General features: G+C 34.7%; 1 long non-coding RNA gene across 1 annotated transcript in view; it reads right to left on the bottom strand.

The window, feature by feature from the left end:
* Nucleotides 1–5,029: 5,029 nt before the first annotated feature.
* The window catches only part of LOC123567553 (uncharacterized), a 33,826-nt gene continuing 27,306 nt past the window's right edge, over nucleotides 5,030–11,549 (bottom strand). Inside the window, exon 3 of the long non-coding RNA XR_006690563.2 lies at nucleotides 5,030–5,731. This is a non-coding gene — a long non-coding RNA (uncharacterized lncRNA). The remainder of the gene's footprint in view (nucleotides 5,732–11,549) is intronic.

Here is an 11,549-nt window from a genome sequence, read left to right as displayed (position 1 = left end):
AAGAGGTGACTTGAGTGCTGTTAAGGGCATTCAGTTTTAAAAGGGAAACAGGGCATAAAAGTTTGGAAAATTTGCATCCTGACAATATGATAGAAAACAAAAAATCCCACTTTTTTTTTAGGAGAAATTCTAGCCAGCTGCAGAAATTTGCATAAGTAACAAGGAGCTGAATGTTAGGTGTCCAGGGCATGTTAGAGACCTTTGTGGTAGCACCTTTCATCACAGGCCTGGAGGTTCAGGAGGAAAGAATGGTTTCATGGGCTGGGCCGAGGGCCTCTCTCCTGTGTACAGTCTAGGGATTTGGTACTGTGTGTCCCAGTTGCTCTAGCCATGACTAAAAGGGGCCAAGGTACAGTTTGGGTTGTTGCTTCAGAGGGTGGAAACCCGAAGCCTTGGCAGCTTCCATGTGGTGTTGAGACTGAAAGTACATGGAAGTCAAGAATTGAGGTTTGGGAACCTCCACCTAGATTTCAGAGGATGTATGGAAATGCCTGGATTCCCAGGCAGAATTTTACTGCAGGGGTGGGGGCTCTTAGGGAGAGTTGCCTTCCGCCATGATTGTGAGGCCTCCCCAGACATGTGGAACTGTAAGTCAATTAAACCTTTATTTTATTATTATTTTTCTTTTTTTTTTGCCAAGTCTCAGGTATGTTTTTATCAATAGTGTGAAAATGGACTAATACAGATGCCATGTTACAGGGTTTGAATGCCTGTGGATCAGGCATTCTCTAAGCCTCAGGCTGGTGGCAGCAACTGAGTCACAGCAAGCAGGAAAGGCAAATGCACATCCTAAGTAGGTGTCTAACCCTTTGAGAATGAACCGCTGCCCCTCTCAGGATGGAAAGAGCCCAGTGCTGTTTATTTCCACCATGTGGTCAGTTGGTCCCTTGAGGAATAGTGCCACACTGGGATGTCTGGAGCTGTTATAGACTGAATTGTGCCTTTCCAAAATTCATATTTAGAAACCCTAACTCTCAATGTGACTGTATTTAGAGATAGGGATTTTCAGAATATAATTAAGTTTTAATAAAATCTTAAGGTAAGGCCCTAATATGAGAGGACTGTTGTCCTCATATGCGGAGGAAGAGACATCAGAGTTCTGTTTCTCTCCCTGTACATCCCACAAAAGAAAAGCCACGTGAGAACACAGTGAGAAGGTGCAGTGTGCAAGTGAATGAGGGAGGCCACACCAGAAACCAACCCTGTTGGCACCTTAATCTTGGACTTCCAGGCTCCAGAACTGTGAGAAAATAAATTTGTGTTGTTTAAACCACCCAGTCTGTAGTATTTTGTTATGCAGCCCTAGCAGACGAATATAGTGGCTGACTGGATAGAAATTCAAAGATGTAGTAGCTGAATGTGTGTATCAATTATGCTCTCTCCAGAGGAGGCTCTGAGTGAGTGACTGTCACACCTTATTATTTTATTAATCAATTGGCAGACAATATTTTAAAGTTGGAATTGTTTTAAATATAAGAATTAACTATAAAATTTTAATAAAATGCCTTCTCCATTCAAATCACTTTTTTGTTTTAAATTTTCTTAAATTGAGATAAAATTAATATAACAAAGTTCAACACATTAACAATATTAAAGTGTAAAATCAGTGCTTTTTGGTGTATTCACAATATTTTGCAATCATCACCACCAAATAATTCCAGAGTGATATATATACCCCCCAAAAAACCCTACTCTTATAGAGCACCTGAATATTTCAGTTACGAGTGCTAGGGAAGAGATAACTAATACTATATGTCAGCCCTTAGAGCTTTCAACAATCTGTGAAAAATTCAAATAACATGTATTTCTGCAAGAAGGTATATTTTGCCTTCAGTTTCAAAAGGCATGTTATTGAAATTGCTAAAAATAGAAAGTAGAATTGCCTTAAACATCTTTTTATAGTCCATTCATTAAATCTTTAGCATGAATAAAAGTGAATTTGACATTTTTAAAATCTCAAAATAAATCCATAAAAAAATCATTTCCCACTTATTTGGAGTTGACATCTCTGAACCACTGCATACATTTATAAGCAATGTGGCATATTTTTATTGTGCATCTGCTGTGTTTTACCCAACTAGGTGGTCAGGATAAAACAATCAAAAAGACAGGTGCTCATTCATGCTCATCCTACTCTTAAGGAAATTACAGAGTAATGTGTTCCTTATCAGACCTTCACTTAAGATGTTAAGATCAAAGAGATTTTACATCTTTTGATGCAGCTTTGGAGGCCTGTGTATCTGTTTTACCTCTATTACCATTTGTATGGTCAAGTAGAGCATAATGAGAGGAAACACTGGGCAGAGTATCTGTCATTTTATTCAGTTGATACACACTGTGAAGATAAATGTTTCTAATAAGGTAAGCAAAAATGAGCATTGTCATGCAGTGCATAGCCAGCTGTAAGTAAAAACATTAAATGCAAATGAAGGAAACCCAATCCAAATCAAATTTATGAGCTATAGAAATGGGACCTGGATATGTTTTAAAAATTGTTTTATATGTATTAATATTTTCTTAAATTATATGTTACAGTCCACGAGTGTCCAATCTTTTGGCTTCCCTGGGCCACACTGGAGGAAGAATTGTCTTGGACCACACTAAAATACACTAACATTAACAGCAGCTGATGACCTTTAGAAAATGGCAAAAAAAAAACAAAACCCTCATAATGTTTTAAGAAAGTTTATGAATTTGTATTGGGTCACATTCAAATTTGTTCTGGGCCACATGCAACTCACAGCCTAGGGGTTGGACAAGCTTCTTATAGACCATTTCCATAATGTGTTCTATAAAATAATAATTTCCAGTGATGAAATTATTTTTTTCATTATTTACCAAAGATATTTTAATCTTTTAAGGTGTTTAAGGTATCTACTATTTTTGCAGTGAACAAAATTATTTTGTTGAAAAGTGGTCTACAGTGTGTGGGTGTGTGTCTTTATATATGTGTGTGTGTGTGCATGTGGGTGTGTGTCTGTGTGCACACTGTTTGGTATAATCCTTATATTTCTTTCTACCTCATCTAGTTCTTTATTTACACTACATATATTCTAGAGTTTATGCTAAATTACTCTTCTATATTAAATTAAAAATCCTCATGAGGAAATGTCTCTTCATTCCTTTGGAAGTTAAATTTAATATAGTCATAGTAAAGTTTATTCTCAAGACTTTTAGCTATATATAATAAATATGTCTAAGTAAGAACATGCATTATTTTTATATCATCAAACTCAAGGACAGTATCACTGGAGTAACTTTATAGCATTTTATAAAATTAAATACATATAATTCTTTTGTTGCAGTTGCCTAGGAACACATTACATTTGAAAATGCTTCCAAGAATCCCAGTAAGGTGGAAGGAGTAGATTGGAGCCAAGCAGAAGATTTTACTTTATAAATACAGTTTACACTAAACTCCTTTCAAAGAATACAACTGGAGTTGTGATGATAAGTTTGCTTCTGAGTTAGATAGAAAATGTCTACCTCTTAATTAGTCATATTTGTTAAAATATAAAAAATTGTCGTATCTTCTCTCATGGGATTTGGTCGCTAGACTACATAGTTAATGATGTGTAATTTATGAAGGTGTAACTACTCCCTTCGTAACGCGAGGAAACATTTTAGTCACCTTATTCCTCCTAATAATTTAGCTTCAATTTTGAATGTGTTTCCAGTTTATGAATCACAAAAGGGTTATGAATAAAATAATCCTTGTGATGTCATTTTGCTTTCTGAGTAAGGAAATATTTGGGTCTGGAAACAGCAAAGCAAAATAATACCCAGTGTTAGGGAAGGCACGAAGAAGGCAAGTTGTGCTGTTCAAAAGTGGGCTGCTTTGGCTTTTTGCAAAATATAAATGTGTTCTTTTCTCTCTTGATTATTACTTTTTGCCATGGGTCTAAGCTTATTATTTTATTATAATTCACTAAACACCACTTCAATTGGTTTATATGTTCTATAAAGTACCCTATTAACTAGTACTCCAATTACAGGTATAAAACACAATCTGAATGTGACCTTAATGTAATTCAAGAATTGCATAATCATGTAATTAGAGTTCTGATTGGTTTTATTCTTATGTGAATGAAGCAGAAATGGTTTACTTGAAATAGCTGAGTTTTACATTCCCAAGTTAGGACTGCAGGGGGTGTCCTGAGGCTGGTGTGTGTACCCATCTCTTCACAGTTCAAATAAAACCAATCAGAACTCTAATTACATGATTATGCGATCCGCATCTCAAAGATGTAGGAAGCACAAGTCATTCCTGCAGCAAATATATTATTGCCTGTGTTTTATATCTCCATAATATGTGACAACTTATATTTGTTCTACATATGTATCTAAAATGGCGATTCAACAAATACTGTGGATAAAATAACCCAAAACACATCAAACTTATTTATATTACAGGTTGAACATTCCTAATCTGAAAATTCAAAATCTGAAATGCTCCGAAATCCAAAACTTTTTGTGCTGACGTGATGCCATAAGTGAAAAATTCCATGAAGACCTCATGTTATAGTCATGGTCAAAATTTCGCTTCATGCATAAACTTATTTAAAATATCACATAAAATTACTTCAGGCTATGTGTATGAGGTATATATGAAACATAAATAAATGTTGTGTTTTGATTTGGCTACCATCTCCAAGCTGTCTCATTATGTATGTTTAAATATTTAAAATTCGCCAAAAAAAAAATCTGAAATCTGAAACACTTCTGGTCCCAAGCATTTCAGATAAGGCATATTCAACCTTTATATCAATATGCTAGATATTCTCTGGGTAGAGTCTCATGCTCCTTTGAAGTCACTTGAGATAGGTTCAAACCTCCAATTCCATGATCTGTGGAAACATAAGCCCTTTTTCCATTCAAGTGTTACATGAATGTATTGGGGCTTCTGTGGTTACCATTTCTCTACCCTTGAGCTCAGGTTTCTGCACATGCCGTGTTTCACCCTGCCCAACTTACCCCATTTGCAAGGCTTACAGGGAAATATCCTACAAGAAAACACTCATAACTAAAGTAGTTCCATAGAAGATTGATTGGGAAGGATATCATAATGAGGTGCTGGATTTGGGGGAGGTAAGGTTGAAGTAACAGAAATAACTAGAAAGGAGACAGTTGCTATTGGATGCTTCTTAAAAACCTCCTGTTACACACCATCGCTCTGGTTCTTCTGACTTTCTTGCTGTTCTGTCTTTGTCTTCATATATTGACCTCTCAGGAGCTGAACAAATCCCTTTCCTTGTCTCCTAGAGAAAAATTTACTCACAATTGTTTGTTTCTTGGTTTTTCCTGATCCTAATGTCTGCAGTACTTAACCTCTGCAGAAAGTAGCTTAGCACAGTAATTAACCAAAGACATTTTTTTTTCCTTAGGTAAGTTCTTATTTTGTCGTATCCATATGACTTTTGTGAAGGAAATGTTCTTATGTGAATGAAGCAGAAATGGTTTACTTGAAATAGCTGAGTTTTACATTCCCAAGTTAGGACTGCAGGGGGTGTCCTGAGGCTGGTGTGTGTACCTATCTCTTCACAGTGATGGCCACATCAGTTGCCACATTCACTCTGTGATACAGCTACCTCTGCAAAAGTAGGGCAGCATTTTCACAGGGAAGGGCATCTTTCTCTCGTTTCAAAGGAACATATTTACTACTTACAACTTTATATGAAAAGTGGGTGTTTTCCTTTAGTTTAAGAAGTGACAAATATAACCTCCAAAAGCACTGAAAAAGAAAGAAAGGAGTGACAATTGTGTTACTGTTTTTTGCAGTATTAGCAAAACCCAACATTTTTTATATAATAAATTACTGAATTTTTAGTGCTGTACCTTCATAATAAAATTACATTTACTACACAATAATTTATAAATTGAAGTACATGTTATCAAGTCAGAAGATAGCTTCTTATCATATATTTCCAGAAATATTATCTGTGAAAGACCTTATTTCCAGAACAGGGCCATTAATCCAAAATATCTGAATAGTTATCTTAGAAATGATTCACGAGTTACAAAAAAGAAACCAAAAGTAATTAAAAACATTTTATATCTTGGCAGGTGAACAGGGCCAAAATGGAACTGAAAAATTAAAATTAACCCAATGGTGGTTGAGATTTTGCTTTCCATTTCATCCTCAATCCATCCACTTTCTCTGAATACACCAGCTCACACACACGTAACCATTTTTGAAAGATAATATAGAAATATTTATTTTTGCAAATAATCTGAGCCGAGTCCACAAAATGCCAGACTTACCATAGGCCTTACATGCTTGTACTTTAGACATGTCTCCATATCTAAGAATTGTTTTACACTGTTGCTTAGCAACAATCTGGTCATTTAATTCAAAAGCTATTTCTAAACTACAAAGCCTTTTGTGTAAAAGAAATCAAATAATCTGATGTTTTGTGTGTATAGAAAAAATGCAGGCAAGGTCTTCTGTTTTTCATAAAGGGACTATAGTATTAAATCTGGAAAATAACACTCTGATGGAAATGTTTGTTATAATTTTTAAGTCTTTTTATTTAAAATATTGAAAATAATGAAGTCAAGTGTCCTTTGCTCTGCTTATTCAGTTGCTGGTTAATGTGACATCCAATTTATATCCTAAGTTAAATGTGTCTGGGAGCTAATCTTTTGAGGAAAGCTGGTTGAAAAGGTGGTCCTTTGAGTTTTGTTTCTTTTGTTTTGCCTAAAGAAGAAAAGATTAAGAAGATACTTAATATTTAAAACACATAAACATGTATTTAACCATTGTACTTATGCATCTATTATAGAAACTTGTTACATTCTACCTGGTATTAGAGTTTTCTACATATTTTTTCTCTCACACTATTGATTGTATTATTTATAATCAGGTATCCTTTCTTATTTCAGTTTTCTATAATCTATTATTATCTTGTATGAAACAGGCTCTTCATAAATATATATCAAGTTTAATATATTAATAATAGTTATAACAATAATAACAATGCCATTTTTGACCAGTTATCTATGTGCCATGCATTTCATTAATGATCTATTTTAATGGTAAGAACAATTATGGCTATTTTTTCTGTTTCTATGAAGGACAGAGAAGAAGGAAATCTTAAATTATAGCTACTGTAAAGGTTGGGAAACACTAAAATAGGTGACCAAGAACTTGCATTCTCCCATATTATGATAATAAGGTAAAGTTAAATGCTTATATTTTTGGATACTAATGGGTTTCAATAATTGTTTTTTACAAACTTAGATCTTAGGCCACATCAGGAATAATAATTTATATCATAGTGCAGTGGATATTTGTTGATTTGACCTGTGTCAAATTTTGTATCACTATTTTTGGTGTTTTCATTTTAACCTAAGAAGTCTTCTCTCCATTCTCATTTTGTGTGGTTTCAGTGCGACAACCCCAGCCCCCAACTAGAGAAAGAGGAACATAAGCCAGGCCTTGTCTATGACAGTGGCCTTCCCTTTGGCTATGGCAATCAAGTTAGCACTGTATGGTACATGCCCCCACAAAGGAAACCATTGGTAGCTCTATTGTAACTGGGGAAAAAGGTGCGATCTTTTTATTGGGATTGCTAAGCTGGTTAAACTAAAGTCTAGAGCTACTTTCTGTCACTATTTCTTCAGCAATGTCTTTCTGAAAATGAATCTAGGGCAGAAAAAACATTGCCAAGGCAAACGTCACAGAATAATTGTTGCAGTTTTGAAAGGAAAATAAAAACATGGGAAATAATTCACTATGCCTAAAGGAAAAAATTAAGCTAAAAACTGAGTCACACAAGAAACTGCTTTTCCTTTTGTTGCTAAGCAGATAGCTCCAGGTTAAAGGTTAAATCTCTCCACAGGTAACTACTTTATGTTTGCCATATCTTATGTAAAGTGCCAGTTTACTGAGGAAGAGAGGAATATATAATTGACTATTCCCCTGCCTTTTCCCTTTCTATGGCACTTGTGGATTACCATACACTCCCTCCTTCCCCTCCAGCCCACTTTTCCCCTTTAAATATTGAAGTTCTCAAATTCATCTTTGGAGGAAGTCACAGACCACAGACTGTTTCTGTGATTTTGTGTTCTTTTCTTCCAGGCATGTCTTTAACCTTGGCAAAATAAACTTCTAAATTGATCGAGTCACAGACCACAGACTGTTTCTGTGATTTTGTGTTCTTTTCTTCCAGGGATGTCTTTAACCTTGGCAAAATAAACTTCTAAATTGATTGATTCCTGTCTCAGATGCTTTTTGGTTTACACTGTCAATATTCACCAATAGATGTTAAAATCATTGAGTGAAAGTTTGAGGAGAAAAATGATATTAACATAGTCTCAAAGTGTCTTCCTGTAGTTATTTATTAATTACAAAGGGGAAAATGTTAATTTTACAATGGAAAAACCTGGTAGAGAAACCTTAACCAAGTAATCAAGGTTAATATTGACAGAAATAACATATATTGGCACTGTGTTCCCCCAATAATACGTACTTAGAAGGGAAAAATAATTACTTCTGTAATTTGTGCCAAAAGGAAAAAACCTCAATCTAATCATAAAGAAACATCAGACAAAGTCAAATTGAGGCACATCTACAGTATAATGGACCAGTACTTATAAAAAGTACCAAGATAATGAAAGGTGAGCAAAGACCATGGAATTGTTACAAATAGAAAGAAACTAAAAAGACACAACATTAAATGCAATGTGGCAGCTTTGATTGAATCTTAGAAAAGAAAAAAAAAGACTTTTGGGAAAAAAACTACCTGATGAAATTCAAATAAGATCTGTAGTTTAATAGTACTATAGTAACAATGTTAATTTCCTGGTTTTAAAATTACGGCTATCTAAATTTTTAACAGTAGAGAAAACTGAGGAAAGAATATATGTGAACTCTTTGTAATATATTCCTGATATGGTTTGGCTGTGTCCCCACCCAAATCTCACCTTGAATTGTAATAATCCCCACATGTCAAAGGTGGGGCCAGTTGGAGATAATTGAATCATGGGGGTAGATTCCCCCATACTGTTCTCCTGGTAATGAATAAATCTCATGAAATCTGATGGTTTTATAAATGGGAGTTCCCTTGCACACACTCTTTTCTCTGCCACCGTGTAAGACGTGACCTTACTCCTCCTTTGTCTTCCAACTTGATTGTGAGGCCTCCTTAGACATCTGGACCTGTAAGTCCATTAAACCTCTTTTTCTTTATAAACCACCCAGTCTCGGGTATGTTCTTATTAGCAATGTGAGAACGGACTAATAATTCCCAACATCCCTGTAACTTCTAAATGTATTTTAAAATAAAAAGTTAAAGAAATCGAGTCAAGAGATTAACAAAAATAGACTCCTGGTAATTCTATCTACCTCTGTCCAGCCATATTTGAATAGAAACCTACCACTATACTTTTCAGGTACATGGGTCAAAAATTATTTAATCATTTTATTTGGGTTTCTTCTCATTTCTATGCAAAAGAGATATGACTAACATATATTTCTTTTTTCCTCTGGTGAATTTACTATGGCCTGTGTAGAAAATACCTCGTTACCAATGAGGTGCTTCACATAAGGGAATTTTCCAGATAATTCTATACTCAAGGCAATAATTTTTTCAGTTTAATAATCTTGCATGGAGCCTTTTCTATAATGTACTTTTCACTTTCCTGGCTTTGCTATGGAGTACACAGAAGATGATTTTTTATTCACTCGATGACTTTGAGTCATCACCCTGAACATAAATCATCTTGTGTAATAATAGCATGTGATGGCATCATGATCGATTGAGGTGTGGAAGTGTATGTTTCTATTCTACATTAATTGGCCTCTGCTAAGATTTTTTGTCTATATTCATAATTTTTGTGACTATTTCTCAACTTATATGGTTTTATACACATTTTTCTGCTCTTAAACTATATTTAGCAGTTCTTCTCCCTGTAGAACTTGCTGCTACATATCTGCCTTAGAAAACACAATACTAATAAAATCACATCTAAAATAATAGTTGTGCTCTGGATGAAGATCTCTCATGTAATCAAAGTTCCTGTATTTTGTGCTATTGATTTTGACTAAATAGATTGGTTGGTTTCCTTTTCTTCATACTAATAAGTGTGGACTATGATCTAGAAGGGTGAATTTGGTGACTATATGACCTTGGAATATGAGAGTATGGCTGTATTAGAAATTAAAGTTTGTAGCTTATATTATTGTTAACATTTTTTTAGCATTTGTTTTCTCAATAAGTCATCAGTATCCTGTTCACTATGATACCTTTTCCAAAATGACCTATGAAAAATGAACATCACATATAACAAGAAATAAAAGTAATTCCCTTGGGCAGATTAAATGTTTCTCCATGTGCCAGGGCCTGTGATTACTTTGATTACTTCTTCCTGCTTACAGAACTATTCATGATATGTCTGTTATGACAGGTCTTTTGTCCTTGCTGATGTGAATTTAGAGGCTTTTCTTTTTCTTTCTTTTTTTTGGTATAAATTTGTCCATTCCCTACAGCCAACTTAAATGCCTATCCCTTTTTATCTCGATCTCCTTCGAAATTTGTCCCTTGCACATGTACTGAACTTGTAATTAATCTGAGCTGATTGCACTTTTCTTCACTGCCCATATGCATCTATTATTATCCATTCTTCTTTTTTTTCCTTCCTTCAAGTCAGCACCAGCTATACTGTGCTGTCATTTCCTTGGCTTGGAATCAATTCTCTTTTGCTGCCAAGTGCCATAGATCCTATAAAGTGCTTCTGTTGCAGTAGTAATTTTGTTACCTAATATAAATGAACAGCAAAGCTTCAGAGCCGTTACTATAAATAGCATAGAGCTTCTCAAAAGTCTCCCACTGATTGTTCATCAGACTGATTTAATCTCTACTAATAGTTTTAATTCATAAATTGACATTTTAGCAATTCATTCTGGATTTTTTCCCACCACAGTGCACATTAATTTTTCATATTGTATGTAGAGAAATAGTTCTTCATTGTTTGTTCATTTTCAAATATTTATATGTAAATATGTCTAATCTCAAAGAGAAGAAAAAAGGAATTACAAAGAAAATCCAGGATTTCCGATTATTTCTTATCCTTGTGAATTATTTGCCCCTCAACCTTTTGAACAGAGTATAATTTGGAGTACCTCCTTTGGTACATTTTGTCAATTAGGATCATCAGTTGGTAAGCAAATATAGGGACCATTGACTATGCTTAGGGTGTGGTGTTTAGTAAAAGGGAAATGATGCACTGATGTAATGGAGACAGTCCTGGGCTGGGAGCCAGAGAGGTGAGTTTTAGTTCCAACTATGCTAATATATTTATGTATACTCTTGTGAGTTTACTGTGGCCTGTCTAGAAAATCCTATCTTCAGAACATGGCAAGGTATGTATGACTATGTGAACTTAAGTTGCTTTCATCTCTAATAGTTTATGAGTCTAGAATACTGTGTTCCTTTAGAAATTCACAATTTGAGATGGAGACTGATGAGTTCTGTTGTCTGCAATTCCTATGAGAATTTGAAGTAAAAGAACCATGTGTTATCCTGTGTATGGTTTCAACTTCAAGCATA

Source organism: Macaca fascicularis, chromosome 11 (genome assembly GCF_037993035.2).
Source record: "Macaca fascicularis isolate 582-1 chromosome 11, T2T-MFA8v1.1".
NCBI lineage: Eukaryota > Metazoa > Chordata > Mammalia > Primates > Cercopithecidae > Macaca > Macaca fascicularis.
This window is presented reverse-complemented; position numbering and strand designations above follow the sequence as displayed.